Below are 17,915 nucleotides of genomic sequence, written 5' to 3'. Positions count from 1 at the left end.
AAGGCAATATTTTGTGAAATGTCAATAGTTTGGAAGCAAGGGTAAACACATTCAACCATCCGGTGCTTTCTTCAATGTGAGATCTCGTAAAACACCCACCGATTCCTAGCTATTGGACAACCGTCCATTGTCCAAGTTGTGTGATGTTTTCACTGGAATTAGGGATCAAACACAACACTGTAGCTAAGAATTGCAATGTCTTAGTTTTCATTAAATAAATTTATCACCAGCAATATCGCGGTGATGCAGTACAGGTGTTGTGGGAGGGAGATTTGGAAATGGTGCACAGGTGGTACGGTTTGCGAATTAAAATTTCAGGTATTTTCGATTACCAAAACACGCTATCATGGTTTTGGGGAAAAGATTAATTAAACTACTATCATGGTTGTGGGGGGAATTAATTAAATTGCTATCATGGGGAAAGTCCATTTTTAAGGTCACAGCCAAGCCAGACACCAATATTGGTGTATGAGACCCCCTTGTTTGTGGGACAAGGGACCCACCTCCGCGCACCGATTTGACTGCTAAGTCTACGAACTACTAAGTCTACGAAGGCATACATACTCTACCCCCCTCTGGTTTTGAACCTGTGACCTCTTAGGAGGAAACACATGCTCTTAACCATTAGGCCCACTCAAGCTGTATGGTTTTGGGGGAAAATATCAATTAAACTGGCGATTAATGATAATTGAGATGGGATGAGACTGCATTGGTTTTTGGGCGTTGTTCTGGGGAGTTATTAAATTTTTTTAATGCATTGGTTTTCAATTTTTCGAAGTTGTGTGAGTATTCAATTAAATTAATTCTAAATTTTAATGAATTAATGAAATTATTTGAGTACTCGTTTCTTTTTCTTTTTTTTTCAAAGTTAATTTAATGGTTGGAATGCTATTTTTAAGTTTTTCGAATTTTTGTATAAATCGATTAACTTAATTTAGATTTTAAAAAACTCGTAGGAATCGTATCACATGGCATGCGTAATCATTTTTAATGTCCATTGTAACAAATTTATGTTGATATGTATTACAGAATACAGTTTTTAAAACCTTTGTATTGTATTTATGCACAAGGATTCAACAATTCCAAATAAGGCATTGTTGCCTCTGCTTTCTCGCATTTTCCCGTGCTTATTCTACAGCTGATGCAGCCTTATGTACTTCCCGTTGCAGCCATATCTGCTTCACTTTCCATGACTCTTTTCATGAAATTAAATGACATGGTCAAATGCTTTCACTATTATTGAAGTTTATATGACATGGTCAAATGATTTTACTCTTGAAGTTAAATATGAGATATATGATTAGACTGTGGGTTGTTGTTTTCTCAGCTTTTGTGAATATGTGGCTAAATTAATATTAATTTTAATATGTTTCTTGAATTATTTGACATTAGTACTGATGAAATTGCTTTCCTTTTTGATGGTTCTGGATTTTTTTTAAAGATTCCATTAAATTAATTTTAATTTTGATAGGCTTATAAAATTATTTGCCATAGTACCTGTAAAATGTTCGAAGAGAATTCCTTTTTCGTGGCATATTTATGTTGAAATATTTGATGAAATCATTCTGCGGGGTATGTTAAAACGTTTGTAGCATATGTTTTGTGCAAGGATTCAATTCCGGATAAATACCTTCTGTGGCTTTCTCCTCTGCTTTTTCAACGACCGGTGCCTCTACTTATGCTGTTGGCTCCCGATAAACTAAGCTCCAACTGCCTGTGCTCCTAAAAAACTAAGTCCGTCCGTAGCTTTTGTGAAGGTTAGATTAAATTAATTTAAGTTTTCGTATACTTATGAAATTATTTGGCATAGTATTTGTGAAAAAAACTAAGTCCGTAGTTTTTGTTTTTGTGAAGATTAGATTAAATTAATTTAAGTTTTCCTATACTTATGAAATTATTTGGCATAGTATCTGTGAAAATGTTTGACAGAGTACTCATTTTTTATTCATTTGCAGTAGATTTATGTCAATGTGTTGATACAATTATTCTAAACAATACATTTTACAATGATCTTTGTCTAGGGATTCAATTCCGACTAAAGAATTGTTGCCTTTAATATTGAATTTTATAGGTTAAGGAGAATGAGATATGATGAAATTGTTTCCTTTAATATTGAATTTTATAGGTTAAGGAGAATGAGATATGATGAAACCTCACCAGAAAAATGAATGAGACATGATGAAATTAATATCGCAATTAGAAGGGAGGCGGAGGGGTTGTCTGCTTAATTTTGTATATTTGGAGAATATATCTATATATGAGAATTAATGTTTGGTGGTATAAAGTACAGAAATACTCCCCCAAAATTTGGGAATATCTTCCCAGAAAATTCGATTGCTCCACTTCAAGTACTTCCAAAGATATCAGGCTAAGGGTTTCGTGAAGCATCCATTTACGTTGAGGAATTTAATGTTTAAGAGACTTGAAAGATTCTCTGATGAGTGCAATTCCGGGCAGTTTTGCAGTGTCACTCTTTACTAATGTTTATGTCAAGGCAATATTTATTTTGTGAAATATCTCTTAAAACACCCACGGTCTGCCGATCCTTTTGGACAAGAGTCTATGGTCAAATGCTTTTACTATTAAAGTTATATGATCCTTTTGGACAACAGTTTATGGTCAAATGCTTTTACTTTTAAAGTTATATGATAGCGAAAATAAGAAATGGTTAACACTGAGCAGGAATTGAAAGGTTACAATGAATTTGTAATGATTAAATTAATTCCTCAATTCAATTCAGCCGAGTTGTTTTTCTTTTGTTTGCAGCTTCCCCCTGTTTCTTACATTCCGCAGTCAAACAATGGGCTCCCGGGCCGGGTTGTGTAGAATTTCAATAGATATGAACCATAGTTTCCTGAAACCACCAATGGCGACAAATACGTGTGAATTTTGTGCAGCCGAAACCATTAATAGCAACAAAACCCACAACCGATCCAACAATGGTTTCATATTTTTTTTACCCCATTGATTTTTCATCTATTTTTTATTCCATTCATTGATTGGCTTAAAATAGTTTTAAGCCTTTTCTTCTCAAAGAATTGCAACTAATCATTTCAAAAAAAATTAGTTAATCATTTGAGTGGTTAAAGAAGTGCAGCTAATCATTTCAAAAAAAAATCAGTTGATCATTTGAGTGGTTAGCTATGCTTTTTGCATTAGCACATTCTCATTTCTCTCTGTTTTGCATATGCCTCATTCTGATTTTCGCTAAGAAATATTTTCTCGTATGTTTATGCTTTATTTATTCTTTTTGCCCATCCTATCTCATTTTTTGAAGTAGGCTGCTTAATATTATCATAGGACCGTATTCTTTTTAATTAATTGGTAGTTCTCATTTCCAAAAAGAATTAATAATGTGTTAGGAAAATTCCGATATCGGAGAGACAAGCACAATAAGGCTAATTAAAAATCTACCTTATTAATTTTATGGAACAAAATTTAAGTATTACCATTTTTAAGGGTTGAGACTAAAATAAATTCAACTAATTAAAAATCTGCCTTATTAACTTGATAGACAGAAATTTACTTATTTAATAATACCAAAATATTTGAAACTAAAATTTCAGAGTCTTTTCGATGTTGGAAGCATAATATATCATGTGGGGTTTACGTGTAGTTTTAGTATCTAACCAGGTTGTTTGTTTTGGGGATGTTTCTTTTGGAATATGAGGTTGGTTTCAATTTTATTGCTTCTTTCACCATTGTATTATCAACGTAATATATATTTACGCTTCACACATAAATTTGGTATTGAAATATAGATTAAATATATAAGTAATAGTTTCAGTACCATACCATGTTGCGCTCTTTATTTTGGGGATATTTGTTTTGGGATATGACGTTGGTTTCAATTTTATTACTTCTTTGACGGTTGTATTATTAACGAAATATATGTTTACACGTCATAGAGAAATTTGGTATTGAAATATAGATTAAATATACAAGTAGTAATTTAATTTTTTTTAGTGTTTAGAGAAATTGATGATTGAGCATTTATTCTCACTTCCATATGATTTCACAGTTTACTAAAAACATAGTAGATCAGAAATTTGGGATATTCTGCTGGAAACATAACATATTATGTTGGATTTATGTGTAGCTTCTAGATCAAACAATAAAATCATGTGTTTAATTGTATGAATAAATTCTAGTTTCAAGCCTATTGCTTCCTTGACCGATATATTTTTAACGAAACATATGTTTACCTCACCAATCAATTTAGTGACGAATTATAAATTAAATATATAAGTAGTAGCTCAATGACAATTGTATTTATTTTGTCCATATAGATTTTGTATTTTGTTTTAATATATTTTAAATATTTTCGCTTAAAACAAGTTAATAAATTATATTATTTACTAAAATGCTAAGACTATATTATATCAAAAACTTGCGACACCACATCAAAAACTTAACATATTATATAAAATTTATGTGTAACTTTTGCATTCAACACTCATGTGATTATCAAAGAAAAGAATACCATCAAAAACTTAACATATTATATAAAATTTATGTGTAACTTTTGCATTCAACACTCATGTGATTATCAAAGAAAAGAATAAATTTGTTTGTAGAAACATATTGTAGAATGTAAAGTAGACTTCGCTTCTATTTTCTAGATAATTGTTTCTATTTAAAAAAAAATATTGTGAGCAAATTATTATGTTAATTGCATTTTATAGTTGGAATTTATGGTTATTTATATTAATAAAAAGTATTTTATTCATATAATTCTACCTTCAACTCCAAAATAATTTTGAATTCTGGCTCATTTACAAAATAATTTTGAATCCTTGGCAACTATCTTATTTACTCACTACAATACCTTAAAACTCTAATATTTATCAAAAACTTGACTTGTAAAACTAAAATGATAAATCTATAAATAATATCACAACTTTCTAAAAACTAAATCCACTTAATTACACCAATTAAGTAAAAAATAAAACCCACCAATTATTAAAAAAGATCAAATTCAAAGCATCTCCCAGATATAAGGAGAGGGGAAATCACAAGTCCTATCCAAAAATCATGAGATCAACACTAATCCTAACACAACACAAAACATCTACATCAACAACTAAAGCAGACATACAGATGTTCCCAATGAAGCATTTGCAACTATTTGCCAACCTGTGACTATGGAGCATTTGGACCATAAACCATTGAGTTGTTGTGTTTGTTATCATGTAGGTGTAGTTTAGCGGCCCTTCTGAAAGGGAAAAGAAAAAATTAACACTTTAGTTTTTGAGATTTATTTACATTTTTCTTTTTGTAATTTAATTTAATTTAATTTATGATTTATAAAAAGATATAACAAGAATTTTACCGACAATTTATAATTTAGTAGGGAGGAGATAGGAGAGATTGAGCGTAAAAATTTAAATATTAGCTCTTCATAATTTAGTATAGAGGAGATAGGAGGGATTGAGCCTAAACATTTAAAAATTAGTTCAATATGAGAAATTGGTGTAGTGTTTTTAAAAGGAAAAATTGCATTAATAATTAAACATAATGTTGGCTCAATCAAAAACATTTTGAAAACATTGATATAAAATTATAAATAATTTTTGCTAAAAAAATCCATAATATGCATATCACATTAAAAGAAATTTAAGTAATGGTGTGAAGGTCACAACTTACATCCAATCATGTTAAGCGCTGGTGTGGCACAAGCCCGATGCTACTCAACCCACTTACAAACTAGAAAAAAGAAAAGATGTAAGTAATAATGATTCATATTCGCAATCATAAAATACAATTAATAAATATGTAAAGATTAATTAATTTAATTTTTCCCTAGAAAATAAAATTAAAATTCATATTCGTCCACATGGGGTAGCTCAAGCGGTAAGGGTCGTGGAAATGAAGTCTCACCGAACCGGAAGTCTTGGGTTCAAATCTTGGGCTACCCCTCCCCCGTAGAGGGGTACATAATGGACATGTAAATCAGAGAGTTTTTCCTATTTATCTGCATATTTATTATCAACACTCCATAAAACATTAAAAAAATTAAATTTATAAAATTTATAAAAATATCAAAGAAAATTTCCCCATATATATGTAACTAAATATATTATCAAATTTTTTATAAAACTAAAAATAAGGATACATATATTATTGAATTTTCATAAAACTAAAAATAATTAAGGATATAGTGGTGTGAAATTTATATAAAGATAAATATTAATATAGATCCATCTTAAGTTGGGATCTGCTAGCACCCACAACAATCAAATTTCTTTAGGTGCAAATTTCAATCACAAAGAGATTTGCAATTGAGAAATTTGATCCCTCTCTGAGGGGTAGTATATCCATATCTTAAGATAAATTTATCTTGAGATAAGATAAAAATCAAAGTATCAAATTTTCATCATTTATAATTTAATCTAAACAAATTTAATGATATTATGAAAATATTAAGATAATGAACATTGATTGCATATTTTTGTGGTCGGATTTTGAAGAATGGTTATTCAGAAATAAATCCAAGGTATCCATTTTATTTTTATTGTGGATGCTTTTATTCAATGGCATATCCCCTCATCCGGACATATGTGCCTAAAGAAGAATTTCATAGATCTAAGGGTTATATAGAAGTAACGTGAGAGAGAAGGGTTATGTAGAAGTAAGGGTGGGAGAGAAGAGAACCAATGGATGGTTGGATAATGGATGCAGAGAATATAGAAAATCTTAAGAAAATCCGCTAGAGAAAAAATGTAGAGGACAGAGCCAAAGAAAAAAAAAAAAAAGGAAAAACCTAAAAATAAAGGTAATTCAATCTGGGATAATATAATTCCAAGAAGCACTTTGAAATAATAAAAGTTTTATTTTCAGTGAGGGTTTAGGATTTACTATAATAGCGATTGTGCTATGTAATATAAATGGTTAATATGTGGATAATATCAATTCAAAAAATAATATAAGGTAACCTTGACCCATAAAATAAATTTATGGATAAATTAATTAATTAATTAATAGTAATTTTTTAAGGATATAGAGAGAATTTCATAAGAAAAATAGAGATATAATGGAGATGAAATAGAGATGAATAAAATAGTGCAGTGAGCAAAGGAGATAGGTAAAGAAAGACACAAATGCGATATAATGCAGAGACGGGAGCATTAATAAAAAAGTGATGCCTTACTTAAGGAAATACTAAGATACAGAAACAAAAATAAACTAGATAAAGGACCAATGACAAGGGTAAAAGGGAAGGTGGGGCCATCAACGGAAGAGAAACAAGGGAAAGGAAAACGGGGCTGAGGGGAAAAAGGGAAGGTGGGGCCAACAACGCAAGAGAAACAAGGGAAAGGAAAGGGGGGCATTGGGGAAGGCAAGGGAGGACAAAGGGAGGAAAATTAAGCGGAATATCATATAGTATGGGTAGTCTAATAAGGAGAGCGAATTTGTGTAGAATTCGAGGAAAATTAAGCGCAATATCATATAGTATGGGTAGTGTAATAAGGAGAGCGAATTTTTGTAGAATCCAGGTACAGTGTCCCTATTGAGATTGTTTCGATGCTTTATAATTTCCAAGCCCTCTCTAAATATTATCTTAAATTAATAGTTTTCTTTTTTGATGATTTGAATGTCTTCTAAACAAATATGACGTGTGGAATGTTTGGAGTACTGCGCAAGTGTTGAAGTGTGTATAAGTTCATTTAAAAAACAATGAAATTTCATCTTATATTTAATATAAATATATTTACAAAATAATTTATCTTTTTCCATGTATTTTTAATATTAATATAAAAAATAGTATCCTTTAATAGAATTAAATTTCTTTATGTAATTTAAACATTAATATGAATTCTTTTGGTTATCTTAGCTTTGCAACTCGCTCTACGTGAATGCACATCTATGGTTTATGCTTGAGTCCTCCACGGTTTTAACTTATTCACCCTTGTTCATCTAATACAGCCGTGAAAAATCCCCATTTTGATTCGCGATCAATTACCACCCAGGGAGGAGGGGTTCCTGACACCTCCAACCCATCTTCTAAACAACCCCATCATTCGTCCTCGATCCCTCTCAAGCCCAAATCAAGTGACACCATGGATATCGACAGGCCTCACACCTCCCTCCCAGAATTGTCGGGAGCACAAAATCACTCTACCCCAAACACCTACATTCCTAAATCCCTGGAGATCCCCACGCTGAGCATCTACAAATTCATCGGCATCTAGCTTACTGATAAATCCCTTCTGGAGTGAATTGGGCTCGGGCGGAAACTGAAATCCCACTACAATGTTTAACTCAGCTATAAAGGGTTATTCATTGTGATATTTTATTAGGTCTAATATCTCTGTGTCGTAATGGAAGGAGGCCCTTAATTCTTCAACTTCATTAGCCTCTACATGCGTTAATGTGTAGAAATTTCTACCCTGACAAATATGAATTCTCATGGAAACCAATTTAGATATGTTGTACTCTCTCCCACAAGAGTACTAGGACCCTGGAACCCTAGTTGAAATTGGCAACAAGCTAGGCAAATGTGTTCATCTCTCGGAGAAAACCAAGCAAGGAACGCACGCCTCCTACGCTAAGATCTATCTCTATATGAGCATATCAGACACTCTTCCATAATTCATAGCCCTAGAATCTGAGGACATTGATTGGATCCAAATTCTTGACTATGAACATGCCCCCTTCATGTGTCGCAACTGCAATGAACATTTTCATTTCCAACTCACTTCCCCGAAGTGATCTGAGAAGGGCGAAGCAACCAAGGACGACAATGTATTGACAAAATCCCCTCCAAATGGCAGTATACCAAGAATCCAATGGATCCAAGGCACCCAAAAAGCATGCCACTCGCAACAGCTTTGAAGAGCCTACATCTCTTCAGAAAAGTATAAAAGAGCAAGCCTCAATCTCTATTCCAAGAACCCAACAAACCCATGTCCTAGCCATGGATAGGCTGGGAAAGTCAATCCTTGGCAAGTTCCAACATCATCCACCACAGTAGCTCCTGGTACCCCAGCCATGCAAGGAGCGGAGACCCCCTCAGCACACACTGAGGATGTCGATATGACAGAAGAGGAAGATTTCATAGGCTTAGATGGATTGTATATACTAGCCATGGAGGATGCATGAGGGAGGAACAACCTCAAGGCTATCCCCCAAAGGGGCAGCTATAGGAATGACAAGAGCGTTGAGAATGAATACCTCATGTATAGTGATCCTTTGATCAATTAAGGGATAGTTAGGAGCCATATATGATGAATCGTTATGCCAGAGATTTGGTTTAGAGAATCATTGATAAGAGGACAAACGTTGAAGTCCCAAAGAGCATTTCGTCCTGGTGGAGAAAGAGGGTTGGTAGAGGGCATATCATTGAGCCTATGTTCAATCATTCTAGAGGAAGATAGAAGATTGATAGTGGCAGTATTTATTGTAGGAGATGTAAGCATTCTGAATTTGCACAAGTTGTGGTGATCAGCAGAAGAGGATGAAAAGTACTTCCGAGATGTGTCGAAGCTACGCAGATTTAAATAGTTGTAGGAGTTCCACATTAGCGAGTAGGTCAAGTGTATCTTGTTCAGGGAAATATTGGTGATCATAGTTATTGACACCAAGCCCTATTCATTTGAGTATCATAGATGTATGTAAGGGTCGTGATCCCTAGTATGGGGTCCCTAAGTTTCTTGTATTAAGATTTGTAATATAGCAAGTTGTGGGTTAAAAATTGTCGTTTGTACCAGCTAATTCACTGTTGTATGTTCTTTGTAGAGAAAAGTTCTTATCTTGTGGCATTTGAATGTGTTTTTGATCGTGATCTTAGACTCAAACCTAATTCTTAGTGTCGTAGAAAAATCAACACTATGGTCCCTGGATTCCGTTGTAAAAGATTGGAATTATGGCATACAAATTGGAGTTGCATCCATCATCATGTATACAACTACTCCTCCATATTTTTATCTTAAATAAGGTAATCAATGACAATATCCAAATTCATATTACTTTGGTAGATATTAATGAAGAAGAGAAAATCATATTAGAAGCAAAAACAATCTTTGAATAAAGGATGAAGAAACTACGAAATCGAATAATTATTGAATTCCTCATCAAGTGGAAAAACCTATTAGTAGATGAGGTGGCATGGTAATATGAGTACTTCATGCATAAGCATCCACAGTTAATCAAGCTATGAAGGCAACACTTTTTTGAAGAGGAGAGCATCTTAAGCCATAGGTATTGAATTACTATATTTGTATTACTATATTAATACTATCCTTATTGGTTTCTAGACCCTTTTATTTTAATTGTACCCATTGTCACCTATCTATACCAAGGATACCTAGTTTTAGAGAGCATATCAACTTGTACATTGGTTATATTGCGAAAGGAGGTTTCCCTTCTAAATAGGGTTCACAGTCATTCTTCCCTTTCACTCTCAACTAATTAAGTTACTTGTTTTTCTCTTTTTCTGCTACTTGGGTGTTTCGATGCATAACATTGATTCATCAAACTTGTAAATATTTCTAGAGCATTGGTCATCCCAAAAGGTACCACCACAAATTCATAGTATCCAAACCAAGTTTTAAACGCTTCCTTTGCAATATCTTCTTCCTTATTTTTCAATTTAGACATCAAAGACCATTATATATCAATTTTAGAAAATACCATGACTTCTTTCATTCAATCAAAATATCATCAATTTGAGGTAAGGTGTATTCATTTTTAATTGTGTTTGTATTTACCTACTTGTATTCAATGAAATGCCTCTAAGACACATATTTATCTCATATAAAAATCACGAGTTCTCCCCAAGTTTATATACTAGGTCAAATCAACCATTCAATATATTTTGAAGTTGCATGTGTAAATCCTACAATTCTAGAATAATCATGCAATATAGAGGCTTGGAAATAGCTTATATTCGTGGTTTAAGTTCAGCGGTAAATTATATCTCACATTTTAATGGTAGTCTAGCTAACTCTTCTAGAAATGCATCATGAAACTCTAACAAATATGATGATGTTATATATCTTTTGAATATTTATTCTAGTTCGTAGCCACTACTGCACGCATAAAACAACCTTGTCTAAGACTCTTTTTCAGTTGTAAGGCTGAAAAGAATCTTAGAGTTTCTTCTCTCTTGGTTCCTACCAAGATTCTCCTTTTCCATAAATCATCTACAAATTAAAGTAACTTAACTTTCATTTCTAGAATTATTTCATGAGCTCCCAGCCAATCCATAAGAATTATAAGATATGATCCCAAGGTACTAATGTAACAACCCAAGTGAAAATTCCATGTAAATAAAGTTAATAAAGGCATAATAATAACCGATTATGGCACAATTATTCCAGGTTGAATGTTGGGCAAAAACATCCTAATGAGGTTGCTCATTTGGTTTATTATGCTAAGTAAATTGGAAAAGGATTTGGAAAGGAAAAGTGGCATTTTTGGCAATTTATTTATGAAAATAATGGAAATTAGGATAAAATGAAGGTCAAAGGTCAAAGGTTTCAGGTGAGGATGAAAATTAATAAAAATAATGGGAAAATGAAGAATATAGATTCCACATTAATAAAAAGGCTTATGAGGATCAGTTGGTACCTTTTTGTCAGTTCAGTTTTGGATCTATCTCTCTCTCTCTCACTCTCGGACACTTAGAGTTTTATTGGAGCACTTCAATGTTGGATCAAGAAAGGAAAAGAGGAAGCAAATATCAAGCAACAAAAAGTAGGATTAGGCAGCTAGAATGGGTTTACTTGCAGGGATCAATTTGCATGTGTGATTTCCTTGCTAGATTTGGCATGCATGGTTATCTCTGTGTGTTCTTGGTTATGTTTTTTCATTGCCATGGATTTTTCCAGGTGTGGCAGTGCTCTTCGGCCTTTCCTTTCCATTTCTGGTTAGCATAGAGGTGATGGGTTCTCATGTTTTGGTGGCGTTGGGTTGTTGGATGGGCTCGACGCTGAGTGAGGCGGATCTCTGAAAGGAAAAACACATGGCATAGTGATCCCTGATCTAGACTATGGATTGTGGTAAATCCACTGGCTTAGTAACCCCTGAACCAGACGGTGGGTTACCGTAAATCCAGGTATCGTGTGCCTCGTTGGGCCTAGGAATCCTCGACTGGTGAATGGCGAGATATACAATAAATTCTAGAGGTGGGGTCCCTCGATCAGGCCTAGGAATGATTTTATGTGAATGGCGGGATATGTGGTAAATCCTGGAGGGTGTTGTGTCGATCATGGCCTAGTGACCCTTGAATCAAACTATGGGATGTCGTAAAGCCTAGGGACTAGGAGGTAGTAAAATTCCTCATGATATAGGTGGAGAAATCTGGTGGCGTCCATGCTCATCCGTTTCTTCTTTCGGTTATGAGTACCGCGTTCATGTTTGGAATATGGCACGAGAGTGGTTGGATGAAGAGAGAATCGGCTCATCGAATCTATGGTTGGGTGGAACAGGGTAGTCGCATACTGGGTTGGTTTTTGCATTCATCAATAAGAGATCCTTTCCTTGGTATTTTAGGTGTAAATGTACTGGTTCATTTGTGGCATATATGGCTATTGTATGCTCATTATTTCTATTGTCTATATGCTGGTTATGAATATGTTTTATGACAGTGACAATGTATGGTTGTCATCGCGTTTTGATTTGTAAATGAATGAGTAATGAACATATGACCTAATAGATATGTGATAAATCACCAATGCTTCCAGATATTGAATTATTATATTAATATTATTATATTAATATTGTCCTTATTGGTTGCTAGACCCTTTTATTGTAATTGTACCCATTGTCACCTATATATACCAAGGATACCTAGATTTAGAGGCCATATCAACTTGTACACGGGTTATATTGTGAAAGGAGGTTTCCCTTTTAAAGAGGGTTCACAATCATTATTCTCTTTCATTCTCAACTCATCGAGTTACTTATTTTTCTCTTTTTTTTCTACTAGGGTGTTTCGATGCATAACATTGATTCATCAAACTTGTAAATATTTCTACACCATTGGTCAGCCCAAAAGGTACCACCACAAATTCATAGTAGCCAACCAAGCTTTAAATGTTTCCTTTGCAATATCTTCTTCCTTATTTTTCAATCTAGATATCAAAGACCATTATATATCAATTTTAGAAAATACCGTGACTTATTTCATTCAATCAAAATATCATGAATTTGACGTAGGGCGTATTGATTTTTAATTGTGCTTGTATTTACCTACTTGTAGTCAATGTAATGCCTCCAAGACACATATTTCATTCATAAAAAAATCACCAGTTCTCCCCAAGTTTATATACTAGGTTAAGTCAACCCTTCAATATATTTTCAAGTCGTGTGTGTAAATCCTCCAATTCTATTATAATCATACAATATAGAGGCTTGGAAATAGGCTATATTCGTGCTTTAAGTTCAATAGTAAATTATATCTCGCATTTTAATGGTAGTCTAAGAAACTTTTCTAGAAATGCATCAAGAAATTCTAACAATATTTGATGATGTTATATATCTTTCGAATATTTTTCTAGTTCATAGCAACTACCACATACATAAAACACCCTTGTCTAAGACCCATTTTCAGTTGTAAGGCTGAAAAGAATCTTAGAGTTGCTTATCTCTTCGTTCCTACCAAGATTCTCCTTTTCCCTAAATCATCTACAAATTAAAGTAACTTACCTTTCATATCTAAAATTATTTCATGAGCTCCCAACCAATCTGTACCACGAAATATAACATAGAATCCCAAGGTGGTAATATATGATAGTATCTACGTACTGCATGCTCTCAAATTAAGTTCGTAATATTTTAACAAGTGTTCTACCTCCTTTTAATAATTAAATTCATCTCAACCAATTTATAATGAATTTCCTTGCATGCCATTAAACCACATCTAAATAATGAATTTGGAGAAATACAAGTTTTATTGTCTTTTGGATCAATTAATAAAGAAAATTTAATTCCATTTATTTTACCTACAATCTACAAGATTGTATATTGATGTTCTACTTGATAATTATTCACCGTAACATGAATCGTATGTGTCTTATGTTAGGTTAATATTGACTCACAAAGTAGTTAAGATAACCCTGATTTTGGTCATTGACCGATTTATCATTGGTGTTTTATGAGCCCATGCCATGGGTGACCCATGGTATTTAATGTAATGAATCCTATTTAAAGACTTGAAGAGCTCCATAAAATGCCTCAAGTGGCCTAGTGTTTCGTCAACTCAATGGATAAGGTTGATATATATCTGTGTGTGTGTGTGCTTAGTTCTAATTTTCCCACTAAATGGTTTCTAGGGCAAATATCGACTCTTTTCTACATGTGTACCATGAGTTTATTTCATTTCTCTAGTTACACTCCATTCTTAACATGTGGTATCATAGCACAATAAGAGAAATAACATAAACACAAATGATTATACACATGGAAAACATGTACATAAGAGTCAGTATTTACTTTGGACACACTTTACCAAGAAAGCCAACACTCGAGATATATATCTTTGTTACCATAATCCAAGCCAGCCAAGCTCCAAGCCACTGGAGGTATTTTACAATGGATTCCTTTGGGCGTTGAAATAAGCTTAATCACATCAAATATCATGGGAAAATGCCATGGGTTTCCCAATACCAAGATCCTATAAACCACCGAAAACAATCATGTTAATGACCAAATCAAGTATATTGCATATGCTAAGAATAAGTTGTGGACCTATGGAATACTAATGTAAGTCTATTGAGTGATCAATTATATAATAGTGTTGAAGGGTACCAGAAGGTATCCTTAGTTGGATCATTGATGAGATCAAGCAAAAATACCAAAAACTCTTGTATATGAGTTTGATATGGTTTTCATGTCAATGATGCATAGCAGTTGGAGAAACTAGAGAACATTATGGGGGTAATATGAGACGAAACAGGGACACTTTATGTGAAGTGATTTCAATGTGTAGGGAATTTACCCAAGTGGATGAATGCAAATTTGCGTCAGCGTGGTTCAGCTCATCATGACTATGTATAAGATTAGTTATGCCCCTTGAGGTCAACAATTATTGTAGTTTCCTCAGAGTTATTAATTTGATAAGATCTAAGGTCTTTAACCACCCATAGGTGCAGGCATGAAAATATCGTCACTACAGGAGGTGGAATGATTTAGTAGCATCCATGAATGAAGTTATGTTAAACCTTGAGAATAAATCTCCAATTTAATAGGATCTCCCAAGAACCTTTGATTTCACAGTAGCATTAGTGGCTTTAATGGATTCCACCCAACCATTAAAGAAAGAACAAGAAATGAGAGTTATGGGAAAGGATAATTTACATTGACACACTAGGGGAGAACTCACTATCAAAGAAATTACACCCGCAAGTCTCCTAAATCAAATGATCATGTATTTTAGCACCAAGATGGAAAAAATTCATTAGGAATGATCGGTTACAAATTAATGGAGTTGGAGCTATTACAGTTAGACAAAGGAATGTTTAGATATCACACAGTGGAACTTGCTTCAGCATGGCATCAAATATTCAAACCATACAATTCAAGGTTTTCATTGTGATTATAACAAACATCCTTTCCTCCTACTAAAGAAATCATCCCTTAGTGTTAAACCTAATGAACTGATTTCTTACACGAAGTGATGGTTCATGGGTATGTGAACCATGGTAAATGAAACCTAGAAAAACATCACAAGAATTGACATGGAACATAGTAGAAGCACATGGATGTAGATTCGAATATAAAGAAATACTCAAATAAGGAGTGTCTACTTCAGCGTGTTGTATTTGGAGCAGAGAGGGATGTTGGTAAATAATATGGTAGATGTTTCTTGCGGCTCATGGGTTCTCCCATAAAGAGGGAGTAGACTATGAGGAGGCTTTTTCTCCTGTAGCCAAATATTCCTTTATTGAAGAATTTATTTCAATAGCTTTTGAGACAAGGTGAAACATCCACCAGATGGATGTGAAGATCACCTTCATCAATTTCATCATTGAGGAAGAAGTCTATATCGAGCAACCATATGGGTTTTAAGTCCATGATAGAGAGACTTATGTATGTAGCTTTAATAGATCGCTATATGGACTCCAACACGTACCCAAGGCATGGTATTCCAGGAGCGATAACAATATTCAAAACATAGGCTTCACCAAGAGTAAGGTGGATCCCAACCTATACTTCTTGTTGATTGGGTCTAAGCCCCACATTTTAGTGTTGTATGTGGATGATCTAATTCGAATAGGTGTAAAGAGATTGATTGCGTGTTGTATTTTAGATATAGCATTAGAATTTGAGATGAGGGATATCAAGTCGATGCATCACTTTCTCAGAATTTGCAGGAAACAGGCGAGATTCGCCTTAGGCAGGGGAAGTACAAACTAAAGAATCGTCTCCAGTGTCAAATTTGCACCCATCTTCGCTCCTATTGTCTTTACACTCGTAGCTTAAAAATAGAGTTCATCTCTTTTGTCTTCAGCCAAAAATCCCTCGTTTCATAGATTTTTGGTGCTTCGTGTGTTCTCTACATAATAAGCATATGAGCCTATCGTTTTGTGTCTATTTTGCACACTTTGATCGTTCTCCCTCTCCACGAAACTACCAAAAGACTCTCTCACTTTGCACCTCTGACATTTTTGGTTCACAAACTCCTTTCTTTCTTTGCCACATTCCACAAGAAAATGGGAGAGTATGGGAGATCGTCCTCCACTCAAGCTGCCCAGTCTGACTTTAATGTTGTCAGCACAAGGCATTTTATGGTTAGGTGGGTAGTCATGACAATTAATAGATGTTGGTATGGTCCTACCCGTGGCATGCCATAGGAGAACAAACCAGCGCGCAAGAGGCCCTCAACAGGCACGCAACAGTGTATGACATGCCTTCCCTCTAAGAGCTTTGGATATGTATGCTCCTCCCTTCAGCTGGTCATCACTTTATTTCCACATATATTTCGTATACATCCATAGTTCACATAGTCATGCTAAAATACACGGGTTTTCATGAAAAAGTGTTGTTACACTCATAACTAAGACTTGTTCATCACCTCGAAGCTCATATTTTTATAGTTATTCTGAAAGATTCTAGTTTCCTTGTGCTCCATAAACCTAATAAATAAGAAATCATTTTGATAACCTTAATAATAGAAACCTTATTATCCTCTCTATGTATATGTTTTAGTTCCAAAAATCCCAAATCAACAAACACTGTAACTTCTACACCATGATATCTTAACATTTTCCAAGTTGTGTTAACATTCTTCTTATGATTCACAAAATGATGAAAATACTTAGTGTTTTCATCTTCTTTACGAATCCACAAGGCTCTACTTTAAGTATATGATTATTTTCGTTATTATTCAAAAACTTGATCATCGAAACCAACTACAACTTGACTAAAGAAAGCTTCCAAATTATTTGTTAATTCTTGCTCATACCCAATTTTATTTTGATGTGTCTAAATCAAAAAGCATTATTTTGTCCTTTCTACATTGTTGGTGGAATGAATAAATACTAACTTACAAGTCCAATTAGCTTTTATGATTATTTTCATTTTTTTGGCTTTCCCGCGAGGGAATTTTAACGGGTCACTTTCTTGCAAATTTTAATTGCAAGAAGTTTCTAGTAGGCCAATTATATTTTATGATATCTATATAGTCATTTAGTAGTCAGATTGAATTTAAATGGTTTCCCACTATGTGCTCCAATCTTCTAGAGCACTGGCTGGTGAACAAATTAACCATGCCACGGAAGTCCACACCCTCACCAACCCGCAACCCTTAATAAAAAAAGCAATAACTTCATTCCTAAAAATTATATTCTACCTCTTTTGGCTATTTTTGAGTTCACTCAACCTTAAACCTCTCCAGGCAAAGAATGCCTTCATTGCCTTTGCATTCAATAGACCAAAATCTTTTGTTCTCTTAAAAAAATGATAATAAATCA

The sequence above is a fragment of the Pinus tabuliformis genome, chromosome 7 (genome assembly GCF_031772625.1).
Source record: "Pinus tabuliformis cultivar Carrire ecotype Pingquan chromosome 7, CPIR1, whole genome shotgun sequence".
Classification (NCBI taxonomy): Eukaryota; Viridiplantae; Streptophyta; class Pinopsida; order Pinales; family Pinaceae; genus Pinus; species Pinus tabuliformis.
The sequence above is the reverse complement of the archived record's forward strand: the minus strand, read 5'-3'. Positions refer to the sequence as shown.